We start from the raw sequence: 21,273 nt of genomic DNA on the forward strand, positions 1-21,273 counted from the left end.
TGCTGGGGCGCCTGGCTGGCTCAGTCAGTAGAGCATGCCAGTCTTGATCTCAGGGTTGTGAGTTTGAGCCCCTGGTTGAGTGTAGAGGTTACTTAAAAGTAAAATCTGGCGCACCTGGGTAGCTCGGTCAGTTAAGCGCTGACTCTTGATTTCGGACCAGGTCATGATCTCAAGATTTGTGAGTTCGAGTCCCATGTTGGGCTCCGCACTGCCAGAGTGGGGGAGCCTGCTTGGGATTCGCTGTCTTCCTCCCTCTCTGCCCCTCCCCTGCTTGTGCTCTGTCTCTCTCTCTCTGAAAAATAAATAAAATAAAAATACACTTAAATAAAAAAGAAATCTTGGGTCGCCTGGGTGGCTCAGTCAGTTAGGGGCCGGCTCTTGGTTTCAGCTCAGGTCATGATCTCCCGGTTCATAAGATCAAGGCCCAAATGGGGCTCTGTGCTGACAGCAGGGAGCCTGCTTGGGATTCTCTCTCTCTCTCACTGCTGCTCCCCCACGAGTGCACTCTCTCTTTTTTTTTCGGTCTCAGAATAAACATTTTTTTAAAATGAAATCTTTAAATAAATATAAAACATTTATTTTCGAGTTTTCTTGTTGATGGATATTTGGATAGTTTCTATTTGGGAGCTGTTATCATAAAACAGCTACAAATATGTCATATTTTACTTAAGAGTTTTTATTAGGAACAACTGATCATGCTTTTCAGGCTCAATTCATGTAATCTTACGGGTTTTCTTCCTTAATTAATATCAGTATATTCTTTCACAGCAAATGCACTCACAAACTCACAATGAAGCCTGTTTGTATTATAGTCACATACCCTATGAAGGAGGCCGTAGTGTAATATGTTCTCATTATATTGCTAGATTTGAATTGTCAAGGTTTTATTAAGAACTTTTACAACTATGTAATGCGAATTCAGCATGTATCAAGTTTATTAATTTACATATTAAGGTTATGCCGGTTTCATACAAATAAATTGTGAGGCTTTCAATTTTGTGATCTAAAATAGCATTAGGGGCGCCTGGGTGGCTCAGTCAGTTAAGCCTCCCACTTTGGCTCAGGTCATGATCTTAAGGTTCATAGGTTTGAGCCCTGCATCGGGCTCTGTGCTGACAGCTCGGAGCCTGGAGCCTGCTTCAGATTCTGTGTCTCCCTCTCTCCCTGCCCCTCCCCTGCTTGTGATCTGTCTCTCTCTCTCGCTCCAAAATAAATAAACATCAAAAAAAATACAAAAAATAGCATTAGATACACTTGAGTTTTAATGGTTAGAGAAAATTCAGCTATGAAAGCATCTGATCTGATATCCTTTTTTAAATTATTTTTTAATCATTTTGATATAAACTTAGGCTTACAGAAAAGTCATAAAAACTGTACAAGGATTTCAGATTCAATAAACATTTACATTCTGCCCTACATAATTCTCTCATTCTTCTCTCCCTCTCTCCCTCTCCTTCTCTCTCTCTCTCTCTCTCTCTTTCCCTCTTTCTATGTATGTGAAACAAGACCATTCTCTTATATAACCACAGTACAATTATCAAAAATCAGAAAATTTAATATTAGTGTATTAGTATTACTTAATATACAGTCCATACTCACATTTTATGTCTTGTTGCAATAATGCTCCTTGGGGCTATTTTTTTCCAGGTCCAGGCTCTAGTTCAAGGTCACACACTGCCTTTGGCTGTCCTGTCTTCAGTCTCCTGTAATCTGGGGAACAGTTCCTCAGACTTTCTCTGTTTTTCTGACTTGGCATTTGGGAAGTGCCCGGGCCAATTATCTTCGCGTGGGTTTGTCTGATGTTTCCTTGTGATTAGGTCCAAGTTATGCATTTAGCTAGAGCATCACGCAAGCAAGCTGTGTCCTTGCCAGGGCCCAGGACCCCAGGAAACTGCTTGTCCCAGTCGTGGGGTGTTAACTCTGACCATTTGCTTAAGTTGGTGTTCTCTGTTTCTTCACTGCAGGGTCACTGTTTTTTCTCCTTATAATTAATAAATATTTATGGGACATTACTTTGAGTCCACTTAACTACCCTGTTCCTCCTCGAACATCTGGCCTCACCCCTTTTAGAAAAATAATAGAACTTTCATTACCTTCCAGCCCCTTCTCGATGATCGGTGTTCCAACTTTTCTGTCCTTGAGTCAGCTCTTAAAATGTTCTGCCTGTCTTCTTAGCTCTCCATTTTGTGGAATTTTGTCACCTTTCATTTAAAATCTTTTATCTGCGTTAAAAAAAAAAAAAAAAAACTCAAGCAATCGAGTAATTAATTCCAAGAAGACTTTCTTGTCCTCTGTTCATTTTTTAAAATGTGCTGTTACTGTTGAAGAGATGACAATAATCGAGGGTCCCCTAAAGTAACTTTGCTGCCTCCAAGATCTTTTTCCCTCCTTGTTTATGTATATATTTTTATTTATTAAAAAAAATTTTTTTTTAATGTTTATTTATTTTTGAGAGACAGAGAGAGACAGAGCATGAGCGGGGGAGGGGCAGAGAGAGAGGGAGACATGGAATCCCAAGCAGGCTCCAGGCTCTGAGCGGTCAGCACAGAGCCTCATGCGGGGCCCGAACTCCCAAATCGTGAGATTATGACCTGAACCGAAATCAAGAGTCAGTTGCTTAACAAGTGAGCCTCCCAGGCACCCCTCCTCCTCATTTATCTTGGTCTTCCTCTTTCCCTCTTTCCCTCTTTCCCATGGAAGCTTTCTTCAAATGCCTGGCAAGTCTTGTTTGCTGTGTGCAGTTCTAAGAAGGACGCGGTGTAAGAGCTCTCAGGGGCCTTGCACGAACTTGCTAGAGGCTTTCTGGCTGAAAGCTTCATTTTTGGAGCCGTGGGAGGGGCCCTCACGGTGCTGGAGGATCTCAAGGGGAGATTTATTCAGACAGTAGCCGCCGTCTTCCCCATCCGTCTTCACCATCACCAGAGAGTTCAATTGCTTAATTGTGTAGACAAGAGCCCCCACGTTACAGCCTGCCATTTCGTGTGGCGGAAGGGCGTCTGGGTGAGACGTGCTGTGAGTGCCTCCGTTTACGGCCCATCTCTGACTTTACCACGTTATCCCAGTTCTCACTTGCCAGCCAGGAACCTCTCTGGAATTCTGCCGAAAAATAGATTCCCTCTCTTCCTGCAGCCCCTTCTCGGCATTTTCTCACTCGCTGCTTTCACCAATCTGCTTTGCCGCCCATTTTCCACCACCCTGAAATTTATTGAAACTTCTAGTTCCCCCAGGGATCAATCTCCTTTTTTAGGTGCAGATATATACAATGTAAAAAAATGTTGCTATCCTTTCGGTTGCATCCCCAGACAGAACATAATACAAGGGTCAGGCTGTCATCTTGGGCCACCGCCTCTCCAGTTACATTTTAATAAAAATGTCCTGTACTAAACTAACCAAAATTTGCATCTGTTACTTGTAACCAAAATATGGTGAAGCTAGAAAGGCATGGTCAATTTGTAGCTCTCTGCTGTGGGCATAGGATCCCTTCTCATTCCCTCCGCCTTTCTGCAAATGCACTACAATGCAATTGACTAGCGTCCTGGCTTGTTGCGTGAGATCGCTGCCCGGTCACCTTGGATCAGAGTTTTGGTTGCTCCTGAAATCCTCCATCACAGTTAATTTCCTTTCTGATTCTCGGGGCGCCCGGGTGGCTCAGTCGGTTGAGCGTCCGACTTGGGCTCAGGTCATGATCTCGCGGTTGATGAGTTCGAGCCCCGCTTCCGGCTCTGTGCTGATGGCTCAGAGCCTGGAGCCTGCTTCGGATTCTGTGTCTCCAGACTCTCTCCCTGACCCTCCCCCACTCATGCTCTCTCTCTGTCTCAAAAATAAATAAAAATTTAAAAAATATTCCTTTCTGATTCTCAAATCCAAATACCTGGGGGAGCCAGGCATATGTCACCAACGAATGAAGTGGGCTAAGTGGGGATGGGGGCAAACAGAGGGTTTATGCATCGTAGAGGAACAGCTGACACCAGACAACACAAGATCTCTGCCATGTGGACATGTGACCAAAGTTGCCAGGTCTTCTGATTTTGGGGGGTGGGAGGGGTTGGGGGGGCAGATCTTTTGAGTTTTAAGAGAAACTGGGAATCTAAAATTGATGTACAAATTCCAGATTTTTAAATGTTGGCAACGGATTTTTTTTTTTTTTAATTTAAAACCCTGTTCTGACTGAAGAAAACGTGCTTTAAGGCCACATTCGTTACTTCTAATTTAATCCCATAGGTGTTTAATCACAACTGATTTATGGGACACTTTTATCACTGCTACTGCTGGTGACAATTTTACTGCATATTTACTATTAGGCATTGTGCTAAGTAATTTATGAACATAATTGTATTTCATTGATATTACTTTTCCGTTTTATAGATGAGGGTGTCTGGGTAGTAAGAGTGATCCTTTTGAAATACAGCTCTTAAATCCTTAAATCTGTTCAAGGCTTCCTGTTACCCTTAGAATAAAAGTCAAACTCAAGATCCTATTTTTCTCTTTTTAAAGTCTGTTCACCTGGGGTGCCTGGGTGGCTCAGTTGGTTAAGCGTCCGACTTTGGCTCAGGTCATGATCTCACAGTTTGTGGGTTCAAGCCCCGCGTCGGGCTCTGTGCTGACAGCTCAGAGCCTGGAGCCTGCTTCCGATTCTGTGTCTCCCTCTCTCTCAGCCCCTCCCCTGCTCATGCTCTGTCTCTCTCTGTCTCAAAAATAAATAAAAAACATTAAAAAAAAAATAAAGTCTGTTCATCTATTTTGAGAGAGAGAGAGAGAGAGCAGGGGAGGGGAGGGGCAGAGAGAGAGGGAGAGAGAGACTCCCAAGCAGGCTCCATTCTACCAGCACAGTGTCTGACGAGGGGCTCAATCCCACCAACCGTGAGATCATGACCTGAGCCGAAATTAAGAGACACTTAACCAGCTGAGCCACCCAGGTGGCCCGAAACTCAAGATCCCTTAGCGTGGGGCGCCTGGCTCGTTCAGTTGGTGGGGCATGCGACTCTTCATCTCAGGGTTGTGAGTTCAAGCACCATGCTGGGTATGGCGATGACTTAAGAATAAAATATTTTTAAAAAAGAGAAAAGATCCCTTAGCTTGGGTTCACAAGGCACTTAACGCCCAGCCCCTACGTATCCCTCACCCTGCCTTGCACACTCAGCTTCAACAGCACTGAAGTTTTCTCAGTTCCTTCAAACATAGTAATTCCGCTCTTGCTACTGGGTTTTCTCTACCTGGACACTCTTCACTTCCATTCACTCTTCAGCCTCTACCCCGTTTCCCTTCTCCCCCACCCCCCGTGCTCCCTCCTCATCCTGAATTAAGTTAGGTACTTACACCATGAGTTTCCACAGGACTCATACCATTTCATTGCCGTTGCTGGTGTAACAAACGTGTTAATGAAATATTTCTTCCCGCTTTATCCCCCTTGAGTAATAGAGCCCTTAATGATGGGACATCTAGGTCAGCTTCCATAAATTCTCACTCACTTTCAGACATTCAATTTGTGTCCAGTTTGACGTGTTACAATAGTCTGCAGCAGGGATCAGCAAACTGGGGCCTCTGGGCCAAATCCTCTGGACTGTTTTTGTAAATAAAGTTTTTTTTTTTTTTTAACATTTATTCAAGTAAATAAAGTTTTACTGTACAACGGAATATTGTTCTGCAATAAAAAGGAATAAAGTTGGGGCTCCTGGGTGACTCAGTTGGTTAAGCTTCTGACTCTTGATTTCGGGTCACGATCTCACAGATCATGAGTTTGAGCCCCGCATCAGGCTCTGTGCTGACAGCACGAAGCCTGCTTGGGATTCTCTCTCTCTCCCGCCCTCTCTTTCTGCCCCTCCTGTGCCCTCTCTCTCTCTCTCTTAAAATAAATAAGTAAATAAATAAACTTAAAAAACTGATCGTAAAAAAAAAAAATTGATCGTGGTGATGGTCACACAATTCTGAGTATAATGATAACCAAGGAATTGTGTATGTCAGGTGGATGAATTGTACAGTATGTGAATTATACCTCAATAAAGCTGTTAAGAAAGAAAGAAAGAAAAAAAAGAGGAAGGCTTGAGAGAGAGAATATGGGGCACAACGGTGTGAACTTGCTGCAATTTATCGCACCGCGAAAGGTTATCAGTAGGTTGACAGAAATCTGTTCAGAGTACAGCGAGAGCGAAGAGGGAGGAAAGGTCACTCCCTCCAGGGAGGTACTTGGTGATACATGAGCTGGGTATTGAGAGACAGGTTGGTGTTCACCAGGCTGACAAGGCAAGGTGGAAAGGGTTGAGCGAGGCATTCTAGGCAGAAGGAACAACTTGGCAAACATCCAAAGATGTGAAGCAGCAAGATACGTCTGGGAAACTGTAAGCCTTTCAATACTGTCAGTCCTTTAAGAACGTAGAGAAATTGGGGCATCTGGCTGGCTCAGTCGGTAGAGCAGGTGACTCTTGACCTCGGGGTGGTGACTTTGAGACCCACGTTGGGTGTAGAGATTACTTAAAAATAAAATCTTAGGGGCGCCTGCGTGGCTCAGTGTGTTAAGCATCTGACTTCAGCTAAGTCATGATCTCACAGTTCACAAGTTCGAGCCCCACGTCGGGGCTCTGTGCTGACAGTTCAGAGCCTGGATGGAACCTGCTTCGGATTCTGTGTCTCCCCCTCTCTCTGCCCCTCCCCCACTCATGCTCTGTCTCTCTCTCAAAAATAAACATTTAAAAAAATTTTTTTAATAAGAAAATAAAATCTTAAAAAAAAATGTAGAGAAATGGAAGTAAGGCTATCCTTGAGAATGAGCCTGGTCAGTGGAGCAGAGTTTTAGGGGGCACAGACTTTTTTTTTTTTAAGTTTATTTATTTATTTTTGAGAGAGACAGAGCGTGAGTGGGGGTTGGGGAGCAAAGAGAGAGGGGGAGAGACAGAATCCCAGGCAGGCTCTGCATTGTCAGTGCAGAGCCTGACGCGGGGCTCAGATTCACGAAACTGTGAGACTGTGACCTGAGCCGAAACCAAGAGTCCGACGCTTAACCAGCTGAGCCACCAGGGGACTCGGGGCACAGACTCTTGAGGCAGATAGACCTGGATTCAAATTGCCTCCTATCAGGTATACAGTGTGACCTTAGGCAAGGTAATCAACTGCTCTGGTGCTCAATTACCTCATTTATTTGTTCAACTGACTATTAAACACTGATGATGTGCTGGGCACGGTGCTAAATATTCATAATACAAGGGTGAACGGGGCAGTCAGGGCTGATGGGTGCTTCCCTTGATGGAACTTAAAGTCTATTGGGAGAGACAGACTCTAAAACAAGCTATATTTGGGGTGCCTGGGTGGCTCAGTCAGTTAAGCATCCGACTCTTGGTTTTGGCTGATATCATGATTTCACAGTTGATGAGTTCGAGCCCCGGGTCGGCCTCCATGCGGACACAGTGCGGAACCTGAAGGAGATTCTCTCTCTTTCCCTCTCTCTCTGCCCCTCCCCACTGTTTGCCTGCTTTCTCTCTCTCTCTCAAAATAAATAAATAAACTTAAAAAAAAGCTATATTTATTAGATTTAGCTGCAAATGCAATGAAGCCCCAATCAACTGTGATCTGGGTGGTGGTCCAGGGTTTCTGTGTCGTTCTGTTGTCAGGAAATAGGTTTCCTCCAGTTTTGTGGCTCTGCCATGCTTGGTCTTAACTTTATGATGCAGAAAAACAGAACTACATTTCAGAAATGGATAAAGAAGTAAAAAGGGCATTACTCATCACACATAGTCTCTCTCTCTCTCTCTCTCTGTGTGTGTTTAAAAAAATATTTTAAACATTTTATTTTAATGTTTATTTATTTTTGAGAGAGAGACAGAGCGTGAGCAAGAGAGGGGCAGAGAATGAGGGAGACACAAAATCTAAAACAGGCTCTGAGCTGTCAGCACAAAGCTGGACTCGGGGCTCGAACCCACAGACCATGAGATCGTGACCCGAGCTGAAGTCAGATGCTTAACTGACTGAGCCACCCAAGTGCCCCATCTCTTTAAAAAATTTTTCTTTAATTTATTTTTATTTTTTTAAAGATTTTGTTTCTTTTTAAGTAATTTCCACACCCAACACGGGGCTTGAACTCACAATTCTTGAGATCAAGAGTAGCACACTCTTTCAACTGAGCCAACCAGGCACCCCCACACGATTTCTTAAGAAGAGTTCATATTTGAGATACTTAAGACTCTTTAAAAAAAAAAAATTAACATTTATTTATTTTTGAGAGACAGAGAGACACAGAACGCAAGCAGGGGAGGGGCAGAGAGAGAGGGAGGCACAGAATCCGAAGCAGCTCCAAGCTCTGAGCTGTCAGCACAGAGCCCGACACGGGGCTCGAACTCACAGACTGAGAGATCATGACCTGAGCCAAAGTCAGTTGCTTAACCGACTGAGCCACCCAGGCACCGCGAGATTACTTAAAAAAAATTTTTTTTAAAGATTAATATTATTATTATTTTTGCTTCAGTTTATTTATTTTGAGAGAGAGAGAGAGAGAGAACCAGCGGGGGAGGGACAGAGAGAGATGGGGACAGAGGATCCCAAGAGGGCTTTGTGTTGACAGCAGATAGTCCAAAACAGGACAGGAGAGAAAAACAAATTTCCACTAATTTTTTTATGAAATTAAAAATGTAAAAACCACTTCCGGCTTGCGAGTTGTATAAAAATGGGCAGCAGGCTGGATTTGGTCTGTGGGCTGTAGTTTGCTGATCCCTGTTCATCACATTCGGTATAAGCGTCCAATTAATCTTCACATCGATGAGATGAGGTGTGTGTTATCCTTATCCTCGTCTTACAGACAAGGAAACTGAGAGAACCCCCAAGAAGTGAAATAACTTGCCCAAATTCACATAATTCTTTTTTTTTTTTTTTTAAGATTTTGGTTTTTTTTTGGGGGGGGGGGGGGGCACCTGGGTGGCTCGGTCGGTTGAGCATCTGACTCCTCAGGTCATGATCTCACAGTTCATGAGTTCAAGCCCCGCATCAGACTCTGTGCTGACAGCTCGCAGCTCGGAGCCTGAAGCCCGTTTCAGGCTGTGTCCCTGTCTCTCTGCCCCTCCCCTGTTCATGCTCTGTCTCTCTCTCTCTCTCTCTCTCTCTCTCTCTCTCTCAAATATAAATACACATTTTAAAAAATCTTTTAAAAGATTTTTTTTTTTAGGTAATCTCTAGACCCAACATGGGTCTCGAACTCACAACTGTCAGATCAAGAGCCACATGCTCCGTTGACTGAGCCAGCCAAGCATCCCCCAAATTCACATAGTTCTCAATCTCTCTCTCCCTCTCTCTCTCTCTCTCTTTTTGCAAGCCCCTCTCCCAAATTCACAAAATTCTTTACCGGAGCTGGAATTTGAACCGAGGCAGTCCACTTCCAGGGTTTTCCAGCTTAACTACCTTGTTGTGCCACACACCTAAGGCACACGCAGGACTTGTCACGTACGTATTTATTTATATATGATTGCTTCCCTTTTTCATCTCACGGGTGCCAGATTGGAGAAAGGTATCTCCAATGGAGAATGAGAAGCACAAAGAAAGAAAGAAGGGCAGAAGCCTTTAGGAGCAAAAGATCTCCCAACACTTCCAGACATGCCCTCAATAACCCCGGGACTCCGTGAGGGCAGATGTGATTATCCTCATTTTACGAACACAAAGCAGCTACTCAGAGAGGTAAAGTGATTTGCCCAAGGTCACACGGCAAGGGTGTGGCAGAGTCAGGATCGGGGCTCCGGACTCCGGGAGCTTGTCTGGGTGCATCCTACGAGCACACTGTCTCTCAGACTCTGTCCAGGCCTGCAGCCTCCTCTGTTGGATGGGTTACCCAAGACCTGGTTTTTCCCGAGAACACCACGTATGATCTTCGGTTGTGCACCAAATCCCACAACGTTAGAACCCTTGGAAGCTCAGAAGTGGCAAGTCCATGAAAGACCATCAGGGGACCCTCCTACTTCTGTCGTGTCTGTGTACCAGGCCTTGCTGGCTGCTTGGCACTCGTTATTCCATTCAATCCCGCAGAAATCTCCAGAATCTTTCATTTGCGAATCTGTGGCCCCAACAGCAGGTCTCAGCGAAGGGAGTCAAGGCCCTGGGGTCAGACCGCTGCCCGTGGCAATCCTGGCTCAACCACTCACCAGGTCTGCAACCCCAGTTAGGTTGCTTTACCTCTCCGGGCCTCAGTTTCCTCGGCGGGAAAATGGGGACAATAGAACTTATCTCACACAGCTGTTGTAAGAATTCAGATTAATATTTGTATGTCAGATTCTTCTCAGTGGTGATCCCTAAGGGGCAGGATTAGGGGAGACATATTTCACAAACTTTTATAACTGTAAATATTTTACAATAATTGTGTATTATTTGGGAGCACCTGGGTGGCTCTGTCGGTTAAGCGTCCGACTCTTGTTTTCGGCTCAGGTCATGATCTCCCGGTTTGTGAGCCCGAGCCCCGTGTGGGGCCCCGTGCTGCTGACTGCTGAGCCTGCTTGGGGTTCTCTCTCTCCCTCTATTTCTGCCCCTCCCTCTCTGCTCCTCCCCCACTTTCAGCGCTCTCTCTCTCTCTCTCTCTCAAAATACATAAATATAAACTAAAAAAAAGTTACTTCTGAAGGAAGTATCTTCAAAAATAGTGTATTATTTTGTCAGTAGAAAAATGCGTATAGATAAACATATATATACACACACACATACACGCAAGCTAAGTGCATACAGTAAGCACTCAGTTCACTTGCCTGTATATGTATTTGTTCAACAAACAGGGAGCATCTGCTGTCTACTGTTGGCTACAACAACGTGTCTGTGGGATTTGAGCCCTGAAGAAGTTCCCAGTATGATTCACACTGGGTGAGGGTGGGAGGCATCTGCTGTGGTGTGAACAGAGCACTGTGTGTAGGTGACAAGGCCAGGCGGGAGCGGGGGCCTCTAATTGCCAGTTAGGGGTGATGGAGACACCGGGAGAGGCGGGCACCCAGAACAAAGGGTAGGTTTTCTGGATTAGCAGAGCTTGCCGGAGGGCAGACTGGGAAGGTACTTTCCCACAGCCAGCGACGATTTTTCGCAGGATTATAAGGAAAAGAGTTCTTTGTTTGAGGATGGCTCAGTATGTGTCAACCTCTGTAGCGGGGAAGACACGGCCGTAAGATTTTAGGACTCACCAGGTCACTCGTGGTGGGGGAGGGACAATTCTCTGAGAGAGGCTGGATTGTCATCCGGATGGAGCCCAGCTCCCTTACAGATTTAAATGTTCTACCTACAACCATCAAAGCTCAGGAAGAGGGGTGCCTGAGTGGCTCAGTCGGTTGAGCAGAGAACTTCAGCTCAGGTCATGATCTTGCTGTCCGTGGGTTCGAGCCCCCGTTGGGGTCTGTGCTGACAGCCTGCTTGGGATTCTGTGTGTGTGTCTCTCTCTGCCCCTCCCCTGGTCACATTCTCTCTCTCTCTCTCTCTCTCTCTCTCAAAAATAAATAAACACTAAAAAAATTTTTTTAAAAAGCTCAGGAAGAAATATGTGAATAAGTTTACAGTGTAGAGTTGAAGAAGGGGTTCCTTCTAAACACCAAGCCAGAAGCCATGTTGTAAAAGATTGATTAATTTGATGGGGGAGGGTGGAGTCTAAACATAGGTACTGCACAAGAGTCCAAAACCAAAAGCAAATGACAGATTGGGGGTAAATATTTATAATAAATGTAACATGTGTGTAGTGTAAGCACAGAGCACCTGCAAATAACAACAGAAAGACAAAGAGTGCAAATAGGCAACTCACAGAAGAAATAGCTGGGGAATGCAAGAAGATGTTTATCATTCTTACTATGCGAAGCTACAAAAAATCCAACAAAAAAATACAATCTTTTTTATCTATCAGATTGACAAACTTCATGAAGGTTAATGATAGCCTGTGTTGGTAATGGTGCATCTGTGTGTCTGTGTGTATTTGTGTACTTTTTTTTTTGTAAACTCTACCCCCAATGTGGGGCTCGAACTCACCACCGTGAGGTCAAGAGTCATGTGCTCCACTGACTGAGCTAGCCAGGGCTCCCGTGTACCCTTTTTATTTTATTTTTTTAATTTTTGAAATGTTTTTTATTTTTGAGAGAGAGAGAGAGAGAGAGAGAGAGAAAGTGCAAGCAGGGGAGGGGTAGAGTGCAAGAGAGAGAGGTAGACACAGAACCCGAAGCAGGCTCCAGGCTCCGAGCTGTCAGCACAGAGCCCGACGCGGGGCTCGAACCCATGAGCCGCGAGATCATGACCTGAGCTGAAGTTGAACGCTTAACCGACTGAGCCGCCCAGGCGCGCCCTGTGTACCCTTTTTAAGTGGGTTTGAAATTGGACAACTACTTTGGAGAATAATTCGACCGTATGTATTAATATTTGAATGATTTGCTCTCTCTCCCTCCCCTCACTCCCCAGGAACGTAAGATCCAAGAGGGATCCAAGGACCTCAGTGGCCATCCCTGCTGTTGTATTCCCAGAACCTGGAAGAGTATAGGTATGGCATAATAGGCCTTGAGTAAATACTTAACTTAATGGAGGCATGAATTTTACATTCACGTTTCTCTAAGTGTGGAAATTCTTTTTTTTTTTTTTTAAGTTTACTTAGTTATTTTGAGAAAGAGAGAGAGAGTGTGAGCAGAGGAGGAGCACAGAGAGAGGGAGAGAGAAGATCCCAAGCAGGCTCCGCACTGACAGCGTGGGACTTGAACCCACGAACTGTGAGATCGTGACCTGAAACGAAATCAAGAGTCAAACGATTCACCAACTGAGCCACATAGGCGTCCCTGTCTAAGTGTGGAAACTCTAGTCCAGAGAATCTGTTGAAAACTTCTTTCATGAGGGGACAAAGATGTTCCTCTAAACATATTTATTGAAGGGGCTCAGTCAGTAGAGCGTGTGATGACTCGATCTTGGGGTTGTGAGTTCAATCCCCACATTGGGTGTAGAGATTACTTAAAAAATAAAATCTTTAGAAAAAAAAATATCTATTGAAGCATTATATGACATGATGAAAAGAAAATGACAAACAAAATAAATGTTCCCCAATAAGCAGGGTGCATGAAAAAAAGTTTTCACCATGAGTGTGGAATGTCTCTTCGAAATCCTGATTTCATTTCCTTTGGATATATACCCGGAAGGGGGGTTGCTAGATCATACAGTAGTTCTGTTTTAATTTTTTGAGGAATCTCCATACCGTTTTCCATAATGGCTGTAACCCTTTTGGTTTAGTTTGAAATGTTACTCACGAGCACATATTAGAATTATAACTTTCAAAAGAAAAAAAGAAAAGTTAATGAAACATAAATGTTATTTTAGCACAAAAGCACAAAAGAGAAAAATTCAGCAGTCTGCCTAAATCACTGGGGTCTGGATTCGGGGTTTTGGTTTTTTTTTTCTCTTCTCCCTTCCCTCCTTTACCAGTTCTCCTCCTTCTCTCTTACTCCTCTTTGATTATTGTTATTTTTTAAGATATTTATTTTTAAGGAATCCCTACACCCAAGGTGGGGCTCAAACTCATGACCCTGAGATCAAGAGTCACATGCCCTTCCTACTGAGCCAGCCAGGGGCTCCTTCCTTCTTCTTTTAGATTCAGTATCTTTTTTGTCTCAAAAATAAAAAAAAAAAACATGAAAAACAAAATAAAAAAAAAATGAAGATGATAATGACACTTCCCACCTAGGGTCATGGTCAAGATGGTGTGAATTGATGTGCGTCAGACTCCTAGAACGGTGCCTGACACTGTTTTACAGATACAGAAATTGAGGCAAGTCAGCAGGGATTCATGCCCACATCCCTTGGCCCGGATACAGACACTGAGCACTCAGCACCTGCTGGGTCCTTCCAGTCAGCCCTATTTTGGGAGCCAACCTTTCACTTGGACTCTGAGGCAGAATGGGGAGGTGGAGTTGGGAGAAGTTCCCTTCTTGGTCCTTCCTGTGTTTCTTCAGCTGTTGAGCACAGCAGTGGTTTCCTTAATTAAGCAGGAGGCAGCCTGAGGGAAACCAGAAGCAAGTCCTCCGCTCTCCACAATCCTCAGAATTTTTATGCTGGTTGTAAAGTCAATTTGTGCAAGTCCCTGGGAGGGTCGCGTGTTTTTGTGGGGGGATCGGTTCCTTGTTGGCCTGAGGGGACTGCTTCTCTTCCCCACCAAGATGGCAGCCTGTGGAGGCAGGTCTGGCGGGACCCTCACAGTTCAGGCCCTGGCCTGCCCCCTACCTCACCCCAGTGACCCCGCGTGATGGCCACACAGAGATATAAGTGAGAGAGAGCTCCATTCAGAGGATTCTTTGAGAGGCACCTGGGTGGCTCGGTCGGTTGAGCATCTGACTCTTGATTTCGGTTCCGGCCATGACCTCACGGTTGGTGAGACTGAGCCCAGAGACAGGCTCAGCACTGTCAGTACCTGTCTCGTTGGCATTCTCTCTCTCTCCCTCTGTCCATGCCCCTCCCCTGCTCACATTTTCTCTCTCTCACAAATAAAAACAAAAACAAACCAAAATAAAACTTTAAAAGTAATGAAAATAATTGGGACTTCCTGGGTGGCTCAGTTGGTTAAGTGTCCAACTTTGCTCAGGTCATGATCGCATGGCTCGTGGGTTTGGGCCCCGCGTTAGGCTCTGTGATGACAACTCAGAGCCTGGAGCCTGCTTTGGATTCTGTGTCTCCCCCTCTCTCTGCCCCTCCCCCAGTTGTTCTCTCTCTCTCTCTCTCTCTCTCTCTCAAAAATAAATAAAAATAAGGGCGCCTGGGTGGCTCAGTCGGTTAAGCATCTGACTTCAGCTCAGGTCATGATCTCGCAGTTCATGAGTTTGAGCCCCGCGTCAGGCTCCGTGCTGACAGCTCAGAGCCTGGAGCCTGCTTCCCATTCTGTGTCTCCCTCTCTCTCTGCCCCTCCTATGTGCGCTCCCTCCCTGTCTCTCAAAAATAAATAAACACTGCAAAAAAATTTAAATAAATAAACAAAAATATTAAAAAATAATAATAATACATATTTTAACCATTTTGCTTCAGAAATGTTTAGGAGTGGGGTGCCTGGGTGACTCAGTTGGTTGAGCGTCTGACTCTTGAATTCACTCAGGTCATGATCCCAGGGTCGGGGATTGAGCCCCGTTTCAGGCTCAGGGTTGGGTGTGGAGCCCGCTGAACATTCTTAGCCTCTCTCACTCTGCCCTTCTCCCCCCAGTCAGGTGCGGCCTCTCTCTGTCTGAAATGAAATAACATACTTTAAAAAAAAAAATTTTTTTTTAAAGATGTTTGCGGAAAAAAAGCAGATGACAGGGCGCCTGATGGGCTCAAACAGTGGAGCATGTGAGCGGACTCAATCTTGGGGTCGTAAGTTGGAGCCCCACACTGGGTGTAGATGTTAAGTAAAAATAAAAGCGAAAGAGAAAGAAAGAAAGAAAGAAAGAAGAAAAAAGAAAGGAAAGGAAAGGAAAAAAAAAGAAAGAAACAGAGCATATGTGAAATCATTTCTTTTTAAGAAAAGTGAGGTCACAGAGGGAATGTGGCAAAATCCAAGGCTTCCTCCGGGCTGCCCCTGCACCTGCTGGCCCCACACCCCATCCCCTCTGCCCCTCCCTCCCTCCCTCACTAGGTGTGTGCGAGGAGGGGGGTACAATCTGCAGTGGCGTATCCCTCTGGCACTTGGTGACCGGGTCCCGTCGCACCCAAAGGTCTTTCCGCACCCTGCCCCCTCCGCAGACCTGGGCTCCTCCCCCACCCCTTCTTCCTACTTATAATTCCGTGTAATGATTTAATTCCTGGGGGGTGGCCTGTGTGCGGAGCCTGCGCGTGCCTTGTGGCAAGGAGGCTGGTTTCTAGTCAACTGAAAATAAAGAATAATAAGCCACAAAATCAAAACACATACACAAGAAGTCAACGTGGAGAGCAATGTTTATTCCGGGTTTTGCTCCTTGCCCAGGATGGAAAACACAAAATGAAAACACGGCTACTCCCGTCACCGAGAGCCAGCCAACCTTTTTGTTAACAGTTTGTTTCTGCTTTTTGGGTTACAGGACACCTGTGATGTTTATTTAGCCCGCGGGTGGCGGAAGAGACAGCCACCTGTCCCTGGGTGCCCTCCCCCCCTTACCCCCCTCCAGCATGAAGAGGGCAGAGTCTATGGCTCAGCTCGGCCCTGCATCGGGGTTGCAGCTGTCAGCGCAGAGCCCGCTGTGGATCCTCTGTCCCATACACGTTTGTAAACAATTAAAAATAAAAATAAAAATAAATAAATAAATAAAAATAACGAATAAAGCCATCTGGGTGGCTCAGTGGGTTAAGCATCTCTCTCTCTCTTTTTTTTTTTTTTTTTATTTTTTTTTTTCAACGTTTTTTTTTTTTTTTTTTTATTTTTGGGACAGAGAGAGACAGAGCATGAACGGGGGAGGAGCAGAGAGAGAGGGAGACACAGAATCGGAAACAGGCTCCAGGCTCCGAGCCATCAGCCCAGAGCCTGACGCGGGGCTCGAACTCACGGACCGCGAGATCGTGACCTGGCTGAAGTCGGACGCTTAACCGACTGCGCCACCCAGGCGCCCCTCTCTCTCTCTTTTTTTTAATGTTCATTTTTTCAGAGAGAGATTGAGCATGAGTGGGGGAAGGGTAGAGAGAGGGGGAGACACAGAATCCGAAGCAGGCTCCAGCCCCCGAGCTGCCAGCACAGAGCCGGACATGGGGCTCGAACCCACGAACCGTGAGATCATGACCCGAGGGCCGAGTCGGACGCCCGACCGACTAAGCCACCCAGGCGTCCCAGCATCTGACTCTTGATTTGGGCTCAGGTCATGATCTCACGGTTCCGGGGATCATGGGATCGACTCTGCAGACAGCGTGGAGCCTGCTTGGGATTCTCTCTCCCTCCCTCTCTGCCCCTTCCTGGCTAGCGTGCACATGCTCTCTCTCTCTCTCAAAATAAACTTTAAAAAATAACATTACTAATTATTACAACAGCCTTTTCAATTGGAAAATGCAAAACAGAACTTTTTTCTTAATGCCGACTATGGAAAGTCAGCTGAGAGGAAATCTGGTCAAGAAATCTGATCTTGGGGGGCGTCTGGGTGGCTCAGTTGGTCGTGTCTTGACTCGATTTCGGCTCCTGTCATGATCTCACGGGTTCGTCTCGTGAGTTCAGGCTCTGCATCTGGAGCTGATGGTGCAAAGCCTGCTTGGGATTTTTTCTCTCTCCGCCCCCGCCCCCCCCCCCCACACCCCTTGCCTGCACTTCCTGAAACGAATAAATAAACTCTAAAAAAAACCCCACAAACGCCTGATCTTGGGGTTATCGCAAGCCTCTTGTTATCAGCGATCCCAAACCTGGGGGAGTGGAGGAGGGGCAGGGCCCTGCCCTTTTCCAGAGGCTATCAGGAATGGGTGGGTGTGAGCTGGTTTTATTTACCAGACTTAAAAAGGTGGATTCCAGGCTGAAGGGGGAGGGCCTGGAGCGGAGAGGACTGTACTGATTAGAAAGCAGAGATCTGGGCCCTGGGGTCAAAGGGAGAGCTCGGCAAATTCCAGGACCCGGAGGGAGCTGGAGGGGGGGAGGTGCTCTGAGGGGCCTTGGCAGGAGCTGACCCTTAGAACAAAGTTTCTGCCCAGTGTCCCCAGGGCAATGGGAAGCCACAGCGGGTGTTTAAGTTAGAGTTCTTCGGTTAAAAAGGGACAGAATTCCACTGGAACTACGTTAAGAAACTCTGTTAGGAAAGACAAAGCGATCTCTCTCTCTCTCTTTTTTTTTTTTTTTTTTTGCACTGCTTATTCAATTTTGAGAGAGAGCGAGAGCAGGGGAGGGGCAGAGAGAGAGGGGGACAGACATCCCAAGAGGGCTCTGGGCTGACAGCAGTGAGCCCGATGCAGGGCTCGAACTCGCAAACTCACAAACCTGAGCTGAGGTTGTAGGCTCAATGCTCCATCAACTGAGCCACACAGGTGCCCCGACAAAGGGATCTCTTAGAGCTGAAGAGCTAACAACCACGCCCAGGAAAGAGGAAAGGGGTGTCCCAGCTGCAACAGTTTGTGTGCTGGCTCTGGGTGGTGAACAACTCCTTTTACCAGGTTCCCACCGTATACCAAACCTTGCTCAGCCCTTCACGTGCATGAACCTATTTAATCCTCAAGGGATGAGGCCTCGGCAAGTATGACCTGTTGCCCCGATCCTCACTGCACAGGTAAGGACAGTTATGTGACTTGCTTTTAAAAATATATATTTATTTATTAAAAAATTTTTTTTGAGGTTTATTTATTTTTGAGAGAGCGAGACAGAGCGTCAGCAGGGGAGGGGCAGGTTCCAGGCTCTGAACTGTCAGCACAGAGTCCGATGTGGGGCTCAAACCCATGAACCGCGAGGTCGTGGTCTGGCCAAGTCGATCATGATATCGCTGAAGTTGGACACTCAACCAACTGAGCCACCCAAGTGCCCCGAAGGTATCTTGACTTTTACGTTTTTAGTGACACAATGGCATGCACTTGACTTTCTCATTGTAGATTCAACATTGACATTCAACTTTGGAACATTTCTGTTTGAAAATACTTATTCAAAACCCTCCAACGTTTCATCAAAACTGAAAAACTCTTGCTGTGTCGTTCCTAGACACTATTTAAAAATTCAGTGATGTCAAAGGAATCTTTTACCACATCATTCGCTATCAAGTTTAAAGGATACACAAGAAAAAAAAAAAAAAAAAAAGATACACAAGACAAAATAAAATGGATTTCCCTGGAACTCTTTCTCAAGGCTCTTCTAATCCATCATAGTTTTCCATGCATTTCTGCTACATTGTCATATTCCCGGCCCCTGGGGTTATTTCTGTCTTCCTCTTGATTCAGTTTTTGTAAGTAGTCTCCTGAGAATGTAAAATCTTTCCCTAGTTGAGTCATCTGCTAAACAAAATCCCCCAAGATGTTCACACATAGATGTATTTGCATTTTGGAAATCAGCAAATCTAAAATAATTGTTATGTATTCTGCAGAGCTTGTTTCTGGAGTTGTACTTAAAATAATGGAGTAATGTCTAACATCTCTTTATTCAACATGGTCTTATTCGTTGCATCTCTCCTTTTAATTATTTCATTTTGCCTTTTATTCCCTAAACAATGTGTAATATTATTTTGTGTCAATGTTTACATTTCGCATAAAATGTTCTGACATGATTGTTTCAAACTTGGCTATGATTCCTGCCAAGTAAAGAACGTTTCTCATTATCACACTCATTAACTTTTTTTGGATGAGCTTAGATATTCCCTCACCAAAAAGTGAATCATAAGTATCATATGCTCAAAAACAGCACCCAATTTTGTTTTCTCATTTTCACATGGATATCATATATTTTTGGAATCAGATTTCAATTTGGTTGGTGTGCATTTCACCCCCTTCATGTTTATTAGGAATATGCAGGAGACGCTGCCAATCTCTGTGTTCCCATTCTCGTGTTGATTTGATTTTTTCAATCTCCAAAGACTTTACAATGTAGACAAAATATAGAATTCCTGGAGTAGAAATAAAGTAAGGAGGATTTAGTGATTTTTTTTTTCCTAGAAGAACTGTATTTTCTTTCTTTTTTTTTTTTAAACCTTTATTTATTTTTGAGACAGAGAGAGACAGAGCATGAACAGGGGAGGGGCAGAGAGAGAGGGAGACCCAGAATCTGAAACAGGCTCCAGGCTCTGAGCGGTCAGCACAGAGCCGGACGCGGGGCTCGAACTCACGGACCGCGAGATCGTGACCTGAGCCGAAGTCGGACGCTTAACCGACTGAGCCACCCAGGCGCCCCTCTTTTTTTTTTTTTTAAAGTATTTTTAAGTAATCTCTACATCCAAGTTGGGGCTCAAACTCACAACCCCAAGAACAAGAGTCACGTGCTCTCCTGACTGAGCCAGCCAGGTGCCCTAGAACTGTGTGTATTAAGTTTCTAAAACTTTCTACCTATGACGTTATCTGGAAACTTAACATTTCTCACCTGAGATATATCATTACAACTAGAGTTCCCTGTTTAAATTTTTTAATGTTTATTTATTTTTGAGAGAGAGAGAGAGAGAGAGAGAGACAGAGTGTGAGTGGGGGAGGGGCAAAGAGAGAGGGAGACAGAATGTGAAGCAGGCTCCAGGCTCTGAGCTGTCAGCACAGAACCGGACATGGGGCTCGAACTCATGGACCTCAAGATCATGACCTGAGCTGAAGTGGGAGGCTTAACCGACTGAGCCACCCAGTCACCCCCAGAGTTGCCTGTTTAATATGCAGAGTTATGTGGTCCGTACCTGACAGGCAGAAAGTGCATTTGGTTTAATGGATTCTTTTTTTTTTTTTAATGTTTATTTTTGAGAGAGACAGAGAGAGAGAGAGAGAGAGAGAGAGAGAGACAGAGTATGAGCGGGGGAGGGTCAGAGCGAGAGGGAGACACAGAATCCGAAGCAGGCTCCAGGCTGTCAGCACAGAGCCCGACGCAGGGCTCGAACTCACAAACCGTGAGATCGTGACTGGAGCCGAAGTTGGACGCTTAACCAACTGAGCCACCCCAGGCACCCCTGGGTTAATGGATTCTTGCAGGGTTTTGTTTGCTTTTGTTTTGCTCTCCCAGTTTTTCTCGAATTCCATCCGTGATGGGGTGTTGAAGTCCAAGGTAAACTCACAACCTGTGAGTTGTGTGAGAGCTACATTTTGCTAAAACTGGTACCTCCTTGTGTTCTGGCAATCCTTCTCATTTTTCCAGAAATCCAGTCATCTAGAGGAGCCATTAAGTTTGGCCACTGGAACCTAAATGTGTAAGAGGGTGCTTAGATCATTGTAAACAACTATATATATATATATATATATTTTTTTTTTTTAATTAAAAAAATTTTTTATGGTGCACCTGCCTGGCTCAGTTGGTAGAGCATGCAACTCTTGATCTCAGGGTCATGAGTTCGAGCCACATGTCCCCCCGTCCCAGGAAAAACAGGGTTATTTGGACTGAGAGTTGGAGAATGAGAAAGAACTGAGCAGCCTACTGAGCTAAGGAGTAAGATTAGGTAACCAAACGGCAGACAGAGCTCATCAACCAAATGAACTCCACTTTCTAGCAACCTTCAGTTAGTGCAATCAATAAAGTCCTGCTGGGAAATGTATTTGCCATTAAATCACCAAAGTGTGCCAGCCCCTGTTACAAAAAAAAACCAAAAAAACAAAAAAAAAAACCGTACAGTTTCTTTTTAAGTTTCCACAACACCTCCCAGCCACAAGTATTGCGAAAGAAAGTTTAAAAACATCACCTTTGACAGATCTTGAGCTTATCTTCGGCATTTAGCTCAAAGGTCTCACCATCCCCCCAAAATGATT

Source organism: Panthera uncia (assembly GCF_023721935.1).
Source record: "Panthera uncia isolate 11264 chromosome C1 unlocalized genomic scaffold, Puncia_PCG_1.0 HiC_scaffold_4, whole genome shotgun sequence".
NCBI lineage: Eukaryota > Metazoa > Chordata > Mammalia > Carnivora > Felidae > Panthera > Panthera uncia.